The sequence below is a fragment of the Oryctolagus cuniculus genome, chromosome 10 (genome assembly GCF_964237555.1).
Source record: "Oryctolagus cuniculus chromosome 10, mOryCun1.1, whole genome shotgun sequence".
NCBI classification, from domain to species: Eukaryota; Metazoa; Chordata; class Mammalia; order Lagomorpha; family Leporidae; genus Oryctolagus; species Oryctolagus cuniculus.
Window position 1 is genome coordinate 20,852,280 of NC_091441.1, and position 12,538 is coordinate 20,864,817.

General features: G+C 46.3%; 1 protein-coding gene across 6 annotated transcripts in view; it reads right to left on the reverse strand.

Moving 5' to 3' along the window:
- Positions 1-12,538, reverse strand: part of ONECUT2 (one cut homeobox 2) — a 56,732-nt gene that overhangs the window by 37,531 nt on the left and 6,663 nt on the right. The gene's annotated exons all lie outside the window — the stretch shown is intronic.

Sequence of the window (12,538 nt, forward strand, 5' to 3'; positions counted from 1 at the left end):
GCATGGGCAAACCCAGCTGGGAGTCTAGATCTGCTGGAACCTGCAGATGTTTGAGAAATAAATGTTTACTGTTGAATGCCATGAGTGGTGGCATGGTGCATTGCCCAGCATTATTGTCTGGTTGGGTAAGTTACACACAGCATGTAACAAATATTCAATAAAATAGGTATTTTACATCCTTTCTCCAGGTTCCTAACACTCAATGACATCTTGTCCCTTGGATCACTACTCCTGGCAAAGGATTCTATGAGGAAATCCAAAAGACACTTCACATCAACCTGTAACCTGATAGTCATTTTACAGATGATTTCTAATACTTACAGCTGCTCTCCAAGGCGGACATAGCACTCCCGTTTTACAAAAGAGGAAACTGAGGCCTAGAAAGGTTGAGTGCTAGGGAGTTACTCAATGGCAGAGTTAGACTTAACTCCTAGGGGGCCGGCCCATGGTGCAGTAGGCTAATCCTCTGCCTGCGGTGCCAGCATCCCATATGGGCACTGGTTCTAGTCCTGGCTGCCCCTCTTCCAATCTAGCTCTCTGCTATGGCCTAGGAAAGCAGTAGAAGATGGCCCAAGTCCTTGGGCCCCTGCACCCACGTGGGAGACACAGAAGAAGCTCCTGGCTCCTGGCTTCGGATCAGCGCAGCTCTGGCCATTGCGGCCATTTGGGGAGTGAACCAGTGGATGGAAGACCTTTCTCTCTGCCTCTTTCTCTCACTGTCTGTAACTCTACCTCTCAAATAAATAAATAAATCTTTAAAAAAAAGAATTAACTCCCAAGCCTGTCTGACTCCAAAAACATTCATTCCACTGTGCTACCTTGCCACCACTATTGCCTCTGTAAGATCAGCTCTGAGAGAGGGGTGAGGGGAAGGCAGAGAGAGGACTTCTTGCTATCCACAGTTCCTTCCCAGCAGCCTGGAGGAAGAAGATCTGCTCACATAGACACTTTTCTCAGGAACTGCTTGGGCTTCCTGTGCTCTTGGTCTGGGCTCCTCCTTCATCTCAGAGACAGTCATATTGTAGGGATTTCCAGAGCTCTAAGGAGGTAAAATACCTGGGTCCTGGGTTGGTGTGGCTTATGGTCTAAAAGTGGCTTCACTCTGGATTGTCTTCTCTTCCCTTCCAATCCAATCACCTATCAACACCTCACTCTGCCCTTTCAGTTGCCTTGCAGAACTTGCCTATGGAAGAAGGATGAGTCTGAAAGTCTAGAAGAAGAGCTGGATTCAAGGGAGGGTTGGGTCCAGCATTGCCAACTCCTCCTGGTCCTACGTGCTTCCTTTGGAGCATGGCAGAGGAGTAGGCAGGGGCACCACGTAGGCCTGGTCTTTGGCAGTCATGTCCAGCTGTTGTGCCCCCACCAGAGAGAAGGGTGGGCTCAGAACATACCAGAGCTGTGATTCTAAGACCCCTCAAACAGGCCTCAGAGAGGCTCCCTAGTCACCCATACCCTGCATGTCTCTGCCTTGTCAAAGTGATCCTGGTTTGGCTATGCAAGGCACAGATACAGCAGGCACTGAAGTTAACTGCTTACTGGGCAAACCTAATCATCATCAAGCAAACTAATGCATTCAATTGGCAGCATCAGAAAAAATGCCTATAATTTTTAATTTTTACATTAAATTATGTTTATATATGCTTGGTCTTCACAATTTGTTATTCATATATGAATGTCAGATATAACTCTAAAAGAGAATATCACAGGACAATATATAATTTCCATATAAGATGTAGAACAATTAAATTATCTTAGTTTTAGTTTCTCACAGAAGTTGAAGTAGTAATAAAATCTTTTCTCACTCAATGTCATGTGGATATGATAAAAATAAATAAGAATTTATCTGCTCAAATTTTTAAAACCTAGTAAAATTGAAGTAGAGAAAGCGCCCCACCCCACTCTTAACTTCTTAGGTCAGTGCTCTATAGACAGAATTGTATTCATTCCCTACAATGTTTACGGGCTTTCAAAAGTCTCAAGTAACTTTATGTACTTGCTGGCCAAAAGATAAGCAAATGAAAAGAAGAGCATAAACTTACAAAAATATTGACTTCTTGTTTCTTTAGAGCTAAATTTAAGTCAGTAACAATGTAAGAATTTGTAGAATATCAAGTAATGGCCATTTAAATGTAAATTTGGTTTACTGATCATGAAGATGTCTTGAAGAAGAAATCAGTCCCGCTGATCTGAGGCAGTTCAGGACAGGGAGAGGGAAGAACGGGCCACAGTCAGCTGGGGAGAATTCAGGGAAGGAGGACTGGGGATGGCCGTAGGACAGAGAGGACCTCGGGAGACGAATGGTAAAAGCATCCCAAGTGGAGGGACACAGTGCAAAGATGTGGACACAACTCAAGAAGCACAGCAGGGAGAAGGGCCTGGGTCTGGTCAGAGCAGGTTACCTCGAGGGACTCCAGAACCAGCTGGGAAAATGGGTCCCTATTCTGGTGTCCAGTGTGGTCATCATTTCATAGCTCTCATTTCACTGGCAATCCTCTGAAGCTCCGAACGTGACTTTAGTCTACATTAAGCTATTATAAAGGCAAATAAGGATTTATCCACTGAAATATTTAAAATCCAATAAAATCAAAGGGGAAAAAAGCTTTACAATTAATCCATGGCTGGAGTGTCTTAGCTTTGGAGGAAAATGCTATTGATAAGAACTTGATATTGTGAAATAGGAAATATTTTGTTTAAATGATGTACCAGTATTGACTATTCTTTTTCAAATGTCATCTACTAATTGAGGTGACTACAACAGACAGAAATGGTGTCCCATGACAGAAAAGGTATATTAATATATTCATAGATATCTATTGACTACCTACTGTATGCTGTATCCAACCTCCATTCTTCTGAAATTTAATCTGATGGGGTGACATTGACAAATCATCAGGTGATCCCTATTATGTTCTAAATGAAATGGGAGTAGTAGTTCTAGGAGACACCCACTTACAAGATCAGAGAAGACTTCTTAAGGCAGGAGCATCTAAGCCAAGCCCTGAAGTTGAATTCAAGTTAGTTGAACCAAAAGGAATAAAGAGTATTAAACAAGGGTGGAATGTGGTCAGATGTGGGTTCCAGAAAAATCACTAGCTTAAGAATGGAAATGAGGGGCCAGCACTGTGGCGAGGTGGGTAAAGCTACTGCCTGCAGTGCCCGCATTCCATTTGAGTGCCAGTTCGAGTCCCGGCTGTTGCACTTCTGATCCAGCTCTCTGCTATGGCCTGAGAAAACAGTAGAAAGTGGCCCAAATCATTGGGCCCCTGTACCCGCATGGGAGACCCAGAAGAAGCTCCTGGCTCTGGATTGGTCCAGCTCCGGCCATTTGGGGAGTGAACCAGTGGATGGAAGACTCTCTTTGCCTCTCCTTCACTCTGTGTAACTCTTTCAAGTCAATAAATAAATTTTTTTAAGAATGAAAGAGAGTAACCAGTGACAGGGAGGCTAGTCAGGAGGCTGTTGACATTGGCAATAGCTCCAATTAAGGCAGCAGCAGAGGGATGGCATGGTGTAAGACAGATACTAGGAGGAATAAGCCACATGGCCAACATGGTTGACTGATGGGGAAAGACGAAAGGGCAAGAGGCCAGGGTAACTGTCTGATTTCTGGCTTGAGATTATTTTTTAAAGATTTATTTATTTATTTGAAAGTCAGAATTACACAGAGAGAGAAGGAGAGGCAGAGAGAGAGAGAGAGAGAGAGAGAGAGAGAGAGAGAGAAAGATTGGTCTTCTATCCACTGGTTCACTCCCCAGTTGGCTGCAACAGCTGGAGCTTGGCTGATCTGAAACCAGGAGCCAGGAGCTTCTTCTGGGTATCCCATGCTGGTGCAGGGGTCCAGCCATTTGGGCCATCTTCTACTGCTTTCCTAGGCCATAGCAGAGAGCTGGATTGGAAGTGTAGCAGCCGGGACTGAAACCAGCGTCCATATGGGATGCCGGCACTGCAGGTGGCAGCTTTACCCATTATGCCACAGCACTGGCCCCTGGCTTGAGATTCTGTGGACAGGATGATGTTGACCAAAGAGGGAATAAAAGAAGAGACTCATAATTTGTGGTAGTGGTGCATAGGGTTAGCAAATAAGAAAATGAGTTCACTTTGATATGCCCTGAGTTTGAAGGTCTTAGGCAAATATGTCCAAATGCAGAAGAAACATGGACCTGGAGACAGATGGCAGGCTTAAGAAAGACCTAGAAGGCTTTAGTGTAAAGATGTGGTAACCAAATGGATAAGATCTTCCAAGGTGGTTATGCTGGGTGGAAAAATCAACAACAAAATCACCTAGGCCAGAATATAGGGCTTTATGAACAAATAAGAGGTGGCTAGAAAGAAAAGGAGTGAATAGAATGCTAAAAAGAAAATGAGTATAGAGATCAAGAGAAGAAAGTATTGTAGCAAAGAATGGTTAACAGTGTATTGAATGTTGTGGAGTGGCTTGAGAATCCACAGGATTTATCTATAAAGACCTCAACAGTCACACTGCAGAACCAGTGTTGTGGTACAGGGTATTAAGTTGCTGCTTGTGATCCCGCATCCCAGCTACTCTGCTTCCTATCCAGCTTCCTGCTCATGCACCTGGGAAGGCAGGGTTGAAGATGTTCCAAGGGCTTGGGTCTCTGCCACCCATGTTGGAGACCAGATGGAGATTCCGGTTCCTGGCTTTGGCCTGGCCCAGATTTGGCTGTTGTGACCATTTGGGGAATGAACCAGTAGATGGAGGATCTTTCCCCTCCTCCTCCCATCTATCACTCTGCCTTTCAAATACATTTTTTTTTTTAAAGTGACAGTGTTAAGAGGAGGTAGAGAACACAGGAGGGCTAAGGCTGAGGGAGGAGGTAAGAAACAGACACTGGGTTATAGCAACTCTCCCCAGAAATGAAGGGAAGGAAGAGACATAGCTACAACAGTCATCAGGTAGGGGGCATTTTAGAAAAAGAATGGAGCATAAAAATGCAGAATGGAAAGATGTTGGCAGAGAGGAGGAGGTTATAAGTGCAGGAGAAGGGAGGGTCCTGAGAAGGCAGGAGAGGCAGGGGCCCTGAACCTAGTAGAGGACTTGACCTTGAACAGGAGGATTGTTTCTCCCTTTTCAGAAGAATGAAAGATGAGTGGGGTTAGTCACTGGGAGTGACTAGAGAATTCACTCTTGTGCTTTGAACATGAACTGAACCTTGAAACATATTAGAAGGCAACTGCATCTGAGATTTAGCCCCTGCATCTTTTAGATCTGTGGCCCTGATACAGAAGAGCATAAAGTTATCTTACTTCACATATTTGCTTTAGTATTTGGAGCCAAAAAGGACTAGAAAATATCCTGTTCCCATGGCAGTCTTGTCAAACTATCTTTTAGAAAACATACAGTGTTCACTAGAAAGGAAGGGCATTCAGTCCAAGTCTATGCAGCGTGTAATGCCTTATTTAAATAAGATGCAGTGACGCATATAAAACAGGCTTTACTAAGCAGCCTATGCTATCAAATCCATGTTTTACGGGAAAGGGTTTCGATAGCATAGCCCAATAACTACTAAGAAGTACATATTATACCACTTAGAGGAGCTGCTTTAGTCAGAGTTTATCAAGTAGATTTAAAACCAGCTCTTAGATCTGGCTCAGATATATTTCTGTTCATTTTTAGAGCAAAATTTTAAATACTCAGACACATAGACAATTGTTTTTTCTCAACACTGGATCTGAATGCTGTACCAGAATTGTTTTTTGGGGGGGCTAGATTTTCTCTCCTTTCACACAAGAGCCACTTGGAATTTAAAGATGAATTATGACAGGGAAGAAAAATCTCATTTATTTATCACACTGTTCACTTTCTTTTCTTTTTTTTTTCATGTTTGAGAAAAGTTCTTCACTTTCTTTTGAAGGGGACATGTTTGTCTGTTCCTCTACTCCACCTCTCTGAGAAACACTTCAGCAAGAAACTAGGGTTTAACCAACATTCCTTGAAATAAAGTGAAAAATTTACATTTTAATTATCTCTAGAACACCAAGGGGCATTTCACTGAGAACCCAGAGATATGAGTTGTGCTCCATCATTGACCGAAAGTGCCCACCTGCCTCTTTCCTCTGGAATAAAACCACAAATAAAGCAGAGCACTTGATTGAACAAGGCCAGGGTCAGGGGTCGGCGCCTGGTGTCAGCCCTCACTATGGTCAGGACCATATGACTCCATTGTGTGGCCTGCCGGAAGTGACTCAACACCCCTAGCCCTTTGTAGGGGAGCAGACGTGGCGATGAGGTTCTGTGTAAAGCCAGCCCCATCACTAATACTCTCAAGGAATCACACATCCACAGCAGACACTGAGGTCCCATAGCGGGCTCTCCCTGCCATAGTATGCTGACATGTGAGAATGTTGTTTACCGTTAATGAGACCCACATTTTCAAAAATCAGGAGTACACAGGTGAGGAAACAAAGGCACCCACTCGTGCACATCGGTGTGTGGGGCAACCAGGTAGTAAACCTTCAGAGGGAATCCTAAACCTGAAACACCGAGAGCTGCAGAGTGCCTCCAGAGGCAGCAGGGGAGGGAGACAATGCATCCCCCTGCCAAGCTCTTCTTCAGCACCTTTCGTCTTCCCACTCCTGACCCTCCTCTTTCTGTATTATAACTGACCTCTTACTGAGAGCCAAAGAAGCCCTGCTCTGCCAGGGTCTTGCCCAATAGGGGGCCCATCTCCCGTCTCTAGGTGGATGCAGACACTGACTCGCGGGTGCCCCGTGGTGCTGTTCGTGGTGCTGAAGCCCGCCGGGGAGCGGAGGCAGCGACCCATCCACAGGCGCTTGGCTGCCACAGGGCTCCTGGCTGTGATCGATGGGAGGGAGTCTGGAAGCAGCTGCCGCCCACAGAGCTGCAGCCAGCTCCGCAGTTTGGCTCCAAGTCTAGCTCATTGGCTGTGTTCTCTGCAGTTGAAAACGGCTGCTTCACTTCTCTCCCCAGGGGGCTTCCCAGAGCCCACCTGGAGCTTGCTGAGTTGGCATCTCTTCCTCCACATCCTCCCAGTGGATGTGAACTCTCTCCTGTCCACTCTCGTTTTGCAGTATTTCACCTGTGCTGAGCATATGACAGTTGGCATCACCCTCCCTCGCACTATCCACTGAGCCATACCTCTTTGACACACAAGCTTTTCTCTTCTCTCCTGTAGATACTTTCTGCTTCCTCTGCCTCTCCTCCCTCAACACTTTTCCAACCAGAACACCTCAAGGTGCAGGGTAGGTGAATCACCTCACCCATGACAGGCAGAACTGATTTCTCTGGGGGTAATTATTTAGAAAAGGCAGAGGGTTGAGTCCCAGAGGATCGGGAAAAGTCACCTAAGATATTTCCAGGGAGATAATGTTTGCATGGGTGGTGATCTGGAGGGTGGGGAAGGGGACACAAATACCAGGGGCAATATGAAGGAAGGGGCTGGGACCATGGGTTAGTGCAGAACTGATTGCCTCTAAGACGACCCCCAGCAGGTGGCAGTGTAGTTCATGGTGCTGGCAGTGGAAGCCGTGGTTCAAGGCTCCACTTAAAACTTCCTTCCAAATAACTCCCCAGCCGGATTTGGAGATCTCTCTTCCTGTTGATCCAAGCACTTATCCAGGCTACTATATTCGTGCTAAAAGCATAGTTTGCACAATTCTATTTACTGTAATGCACAGTAATGAAGGGAACCTAAATAGAAAAGAGATGATCAGTGAGAAGTGTTTTGTTGTTGTTTTTTTTTTTTTTTTTTTTTTTTTTTGGTGTGACTGATGGTACTCAGATCAAAACTGTTTAATCATCAATAACATGATTCAGCAGTTGGGAAATGTAAACAAGTTGTGCAACTGCTTGCTTTGGTCAAAGCTCTGGAAGCAGCCCCCAGGGCTGGCTAAGCTCCAGGGAGGATGGTGCCAACAGGATGCCCCCTCCCTCCCACCAGGGCAAAGCTGGCTGTGCCTACAGACCGACTGGCGTGACCTTTGGCTTCTGCAGCACACATGTAGTTGGGTTGGGGTTAATGGCACTTTGCAGGGAGCTCCAATCGAGTAAACAAAAAACTGCCTTGCCCTGTTCTAATGGAGCACATTATTCTGAGGCCTAAGCCTTCATCCAGGCCCCTGCAGCTGCTCTGCAGGTCAGTGCTACCAATAAAGCAATTAGCCAATGAGAAAACTCTTCTTCCCCGAGGGGGACTCAAGGGTTTTTGTTGCAGTTGCTGTGCTTTGCTTTGGGTTTTTAAACAGGCAATCCAAGTTGATCTGAGCCTCTTACATCAGACTCCAGGATGAGGACAGTGAAATTGTGTGTTTGCTGAGTGTGATATTTTAAGGGACTGGTCCCTTGTTCAACACAGCCTGGAGAACTCACTGCTTCCTGTTCAATTAACCTGAACCATAGCTGAACTCTGCCCTTTGAACTCACTCAGCAGATAAATACATTAGCTCACCTAAGGAATCATTAATATTTTTCAATCACATAAAACAAACATGAATGTCCAAAAACAACCCGAGAGATAGCCAATTAGGAATAGCTCTTGTACCACATCTGAAAAAAATTACGGATAGATGTTATTTACAGAGCAAATTAAGGTCAAGGAAGAAATGAAACCGATGGCGCCAACAGTTGTGGAGACAAAGGGGACTTTCATTTTCATATCTGTAATCAAGAGGGATACTGAAAATTTAGCAATTCCTGTTTTTTGTTTTTTTCTTTTTTGACAGGCAGAGCGGACAGTGAGAGAGAGAGACAGAGAGAAAGGTCTTCTTTTGCTGTTGGTTCACCCTCCAATGGCTGCCGCGGCAGAGTGGACAGTGAGAGAGAGAGACAGAGAGAAAGGTCTTCCTTTGCTGTTGGTTCACCCTCCAATGGCCGCCGCGGCCGGCGCGCTGCAGCCAGCGCACTGCGCTGATCCGATGGCAGGAGCCAGGTGCTTATCTGGTCTCCCATGGGGTGCAGGGCCCAAGGACTTGGGCCATCCTCCACTGCATTCCCTGGCCACAGCAGAGAGCTGGCCTGGAAAAGGGGCAACAGGGACAGAATCCAGTGCCCCAACCGGGACTAGAACCTGGTGTGCCGGCGCCGCAAAGCGGAGGATTAGTCTAGTGAGCCGCGGCGCCGGTGCAATTCCTGTTCTATCAACACTGTCCTAAAGCAAATGTACCTTATTCCTGAACTAGCATCTACTCACTTCCATCCTAATACACAACTCCAAGCTCCCTCTCTTCTTAACTGACTTTGGTGTCCAAGCTTGCTTATATACAGAATCCAAAATACTGCATTTCTAAGGAAAGTTGTGTTCTTGATTTGCCACAAATCAACCAAAATAATGACTGTGGCAGTATCACTATTTTTAAAGTGAATCAGCTTAAATTAACCAAGCTAGTGGTTGGACTGAAATAATGTTACAGTAGAAAATGATGTTCCTGAGACATTGCTACTCTATACATATACACAGATTTTTTTCTTTTGTGGAAAAAAAAAGAGCAAGAGATGCTAAATGCATCTATTTTGTCTTTGTCTCTTCATGCCATCTTAGAAAAATGAGAAAAACATCCCCAACTGGGTCATTACACATTTCAATTTGATTTAATTTCACTTCCCACAATTCTGCCTCCTGACCTCCCTCCCCCTTTCCACTCCCTTTTCATTTTTGTTTGGTTTGGAGTGTGGGCTTAATGCCCAGCTATCCTAGATGAGAACACTTAAAGGAATATCACAAGCGCGAAGGGTAAATCTATTGAACGAGGGTCTTTAACTATGTGGTTTCCTTAAAGGGAAAGGTTGGATCAATAGGATCAATATGAAAGGTTTCCCTGGCCCTGCATAAAAGGGTAAGGGCTTCTCTTTTCACTGGTTTAACTTTACTCTCTGACAAATGCAAATCAATGGATCTGTGTTTACAACAGATTCCCTAACAGACTCAACTTGGGCAAAGCCTGGAGCCTCACCCTGGGGGATGGGGAGTCCATGCTTGCTCCAGAATGCTCTAGGGAACAGTCTCATGCTTCTGCCCTGGGATGGAGTAGAGAACAAGCTGGCAATGGGTGCCCGTCATCCTTAAAAGAATGGGGCCTGCTGCCCACCTAGAGTCTGCTGGAACTCAGGGAGCTGCTATTCTCCAACAAAAGGCAGAAAAATGAGATGCTACACAGGTTCCTTCAAGGATGCCAATACAACACATGTTAACCCACGTCCTAGGATCTGGTGAGACAGCTAACTTGGTTTCCTATCAATACAGATCTCAGAAACTGACCACACAGAGGAATTGTAGTGAAATATCTGCAATTGGAGCTGCACGAATATCCATGCTCTCAGAGTGTTCCCTCTGCCCCTTCTTTGTAATGGACAAGGCAAACCACTGGACCTGTGGATTCTTTTCCCCTTAATTTTACCTTTCCCTTTAAAAATGTGATGCTTTCCAGAGATTACATGACTTCAAGTCAATACCAGTTACAGAGAAATTATTTTTCTTCCTGCAGGAGAAAGTATATGTATATTTGATTACACGAGCCAAAGTCCAATGCTGATTAAATTACGGTGGAGGTGTGCTTCCAACCCAAACAAAGTCTGCTCTCTACAGAAAGAGTAATGGATCCTCAAATGGTGAGAGAGGCGCCAAGCTGGACTGCAGTCCCTGCCCTCTGGGGCAGTTTGTGCGGGACAGTTTTTCACAATAAATGTCCACAGCTTCTAGGAATCTGGCTCCTCAAGTGAGACTATCTGTCCGCCCAGCCCACAGCCTACCTGCATGCCGTGCCCAGATGGCATCAGGTGGGCTGGGCTACCAAATTAACTGCCCTACCTCCTCCCTCTCTACTTGTTTAAAACAAACAAAAACTAAGCACATTTTAAATTTATTGCCTTATATGAAATTTAGAAATCCAAAAGCCATTTCCAGAGGCACGGAGGCTGGTTAGGAGGAAAGACTGGGTGGTGAGTGGTGGTAATGTGCCCTGCCCCCGGGTTGAGTCAGCCCAGGCAGGCCCTCTGCTCCTAACAGCATAGGGCTTCCTCACCAATGGCACAGAGATTCTCCCCATGAAGAAGTGGCTTTCCCCAGGTCAGGAAAGATAGTGATCACTGGAAGATTTAGGGTATGCACAGCTCAGAGAGTCTGAAGATGAAGTTTAAGGCCCGAGGTGCCTCCATCTTGGCCCTCTTCCCCACAGCCTGTCATCCAAGTGGTGATCTCTATGTATGTCCTCCTCGTTTCCCTTCCCTTGGCAACAACCCAGAAATGAAATCTCTCTGCTTCTTGAGGTTTTCATTCCCCCTAGGGTTACCCTACATGACACCACTTTTCACGAAGACACTTTCTGCCAATTGCAGCCAGCAGGGTGATGTGGTGGGGCCTAGAACTTTCTTCACAGACCTGTTCAGCCCCCTTCCTCTTACTTCCCTTGAGAAATGGGTGCTTAAAGGCCAGAGAGCCTGGCAGGGGCACCGGGGCCCTCCCTGTCACATCAAGGGGTGGTTCTAAAATGAAACCCTGGTTTGAAGACAGGGGAAGAGGCAGGTTCTCCTTCCCTCTGGGGCTCAGGCCCAGAGCTCTGGAATGTAAAGCGAGGTAAAGCAGGCAGCAGCCTGTGGCCTCTGGGCAGACCCCACTCACCAGGAGAGGGCATCAACTGCTAGGGTCTTGTAGGACCATAGGGAGACTACGGCAGTTGTTCCTGCCCTACCCAGACCATTCACTGGGAGTCCTGCCCTGTTTTAGGATTCTAAGATGGGGCTGGGGGAGAGCCTAAAATCCCACCCTCCAAATGCCCACTCACCCCTCCCAGATCCCAGAGGTCCTTCCAGTGGGTCCTGTTGGGGAAGGGCCAGCTGTCGTCCAGACTCACCCTGCTTAGTTTCAGTGCCCCCCCCACCCCCGACCCAGCTCCAAGTTTTCAGGAGACCAGTGGGACCCTTCCTCCTGACTAGCAGTCAAGGTGGTGGATCAAAGTTCCCTTTTTGGGGCTGGCGCTGTGGTGTAGAAGGTTAAGCCTCCACCTGCTGCCAGCATCCCATAGGGGTACTGGCTCGAGTCCCGAGTCCCAGATGTTCTACTTCCAATCCAGATCCCTGCTAATGGCCCGGGAAAGCATCAGAAGATGGCCCAGGTCTTTGGGCCCCTACACTCATGTGGGAGACCCAGAGCAAGCTTCTGGCTCCTGGCTCCTCGCGTAGCCCTGGTCATTGGGACCATTTGGGGAATGAACCAGCAGATCAAAGATCTCTCTCTGCCTTTCAAATAAATCTTTAACACACACACACACACACAGAAAAAAAAACCTCTCTTCCTCAGCACCCCTGGGAGTCAGAGGAGACCATAGGCTCATTCCTGTCTCATCTCAAAACAGAACCAAATTGAGTTCTATCTCTCCCCCTTTCCTGCTGCTTTTCCTCATTGTTCCCGGAGAAGGAAGGAAAATGCTCCTTTCCTCACAGATTAAGACTTCCCATTGAAGGAAAAGCTTAGCTTTCTCCAACTGGAGGATTTATAATTAAAAAAAAAAAAACCACACACACACACAAGACAACTTAGTTCTCAGCCCAATCCACTATAGTCCCAGC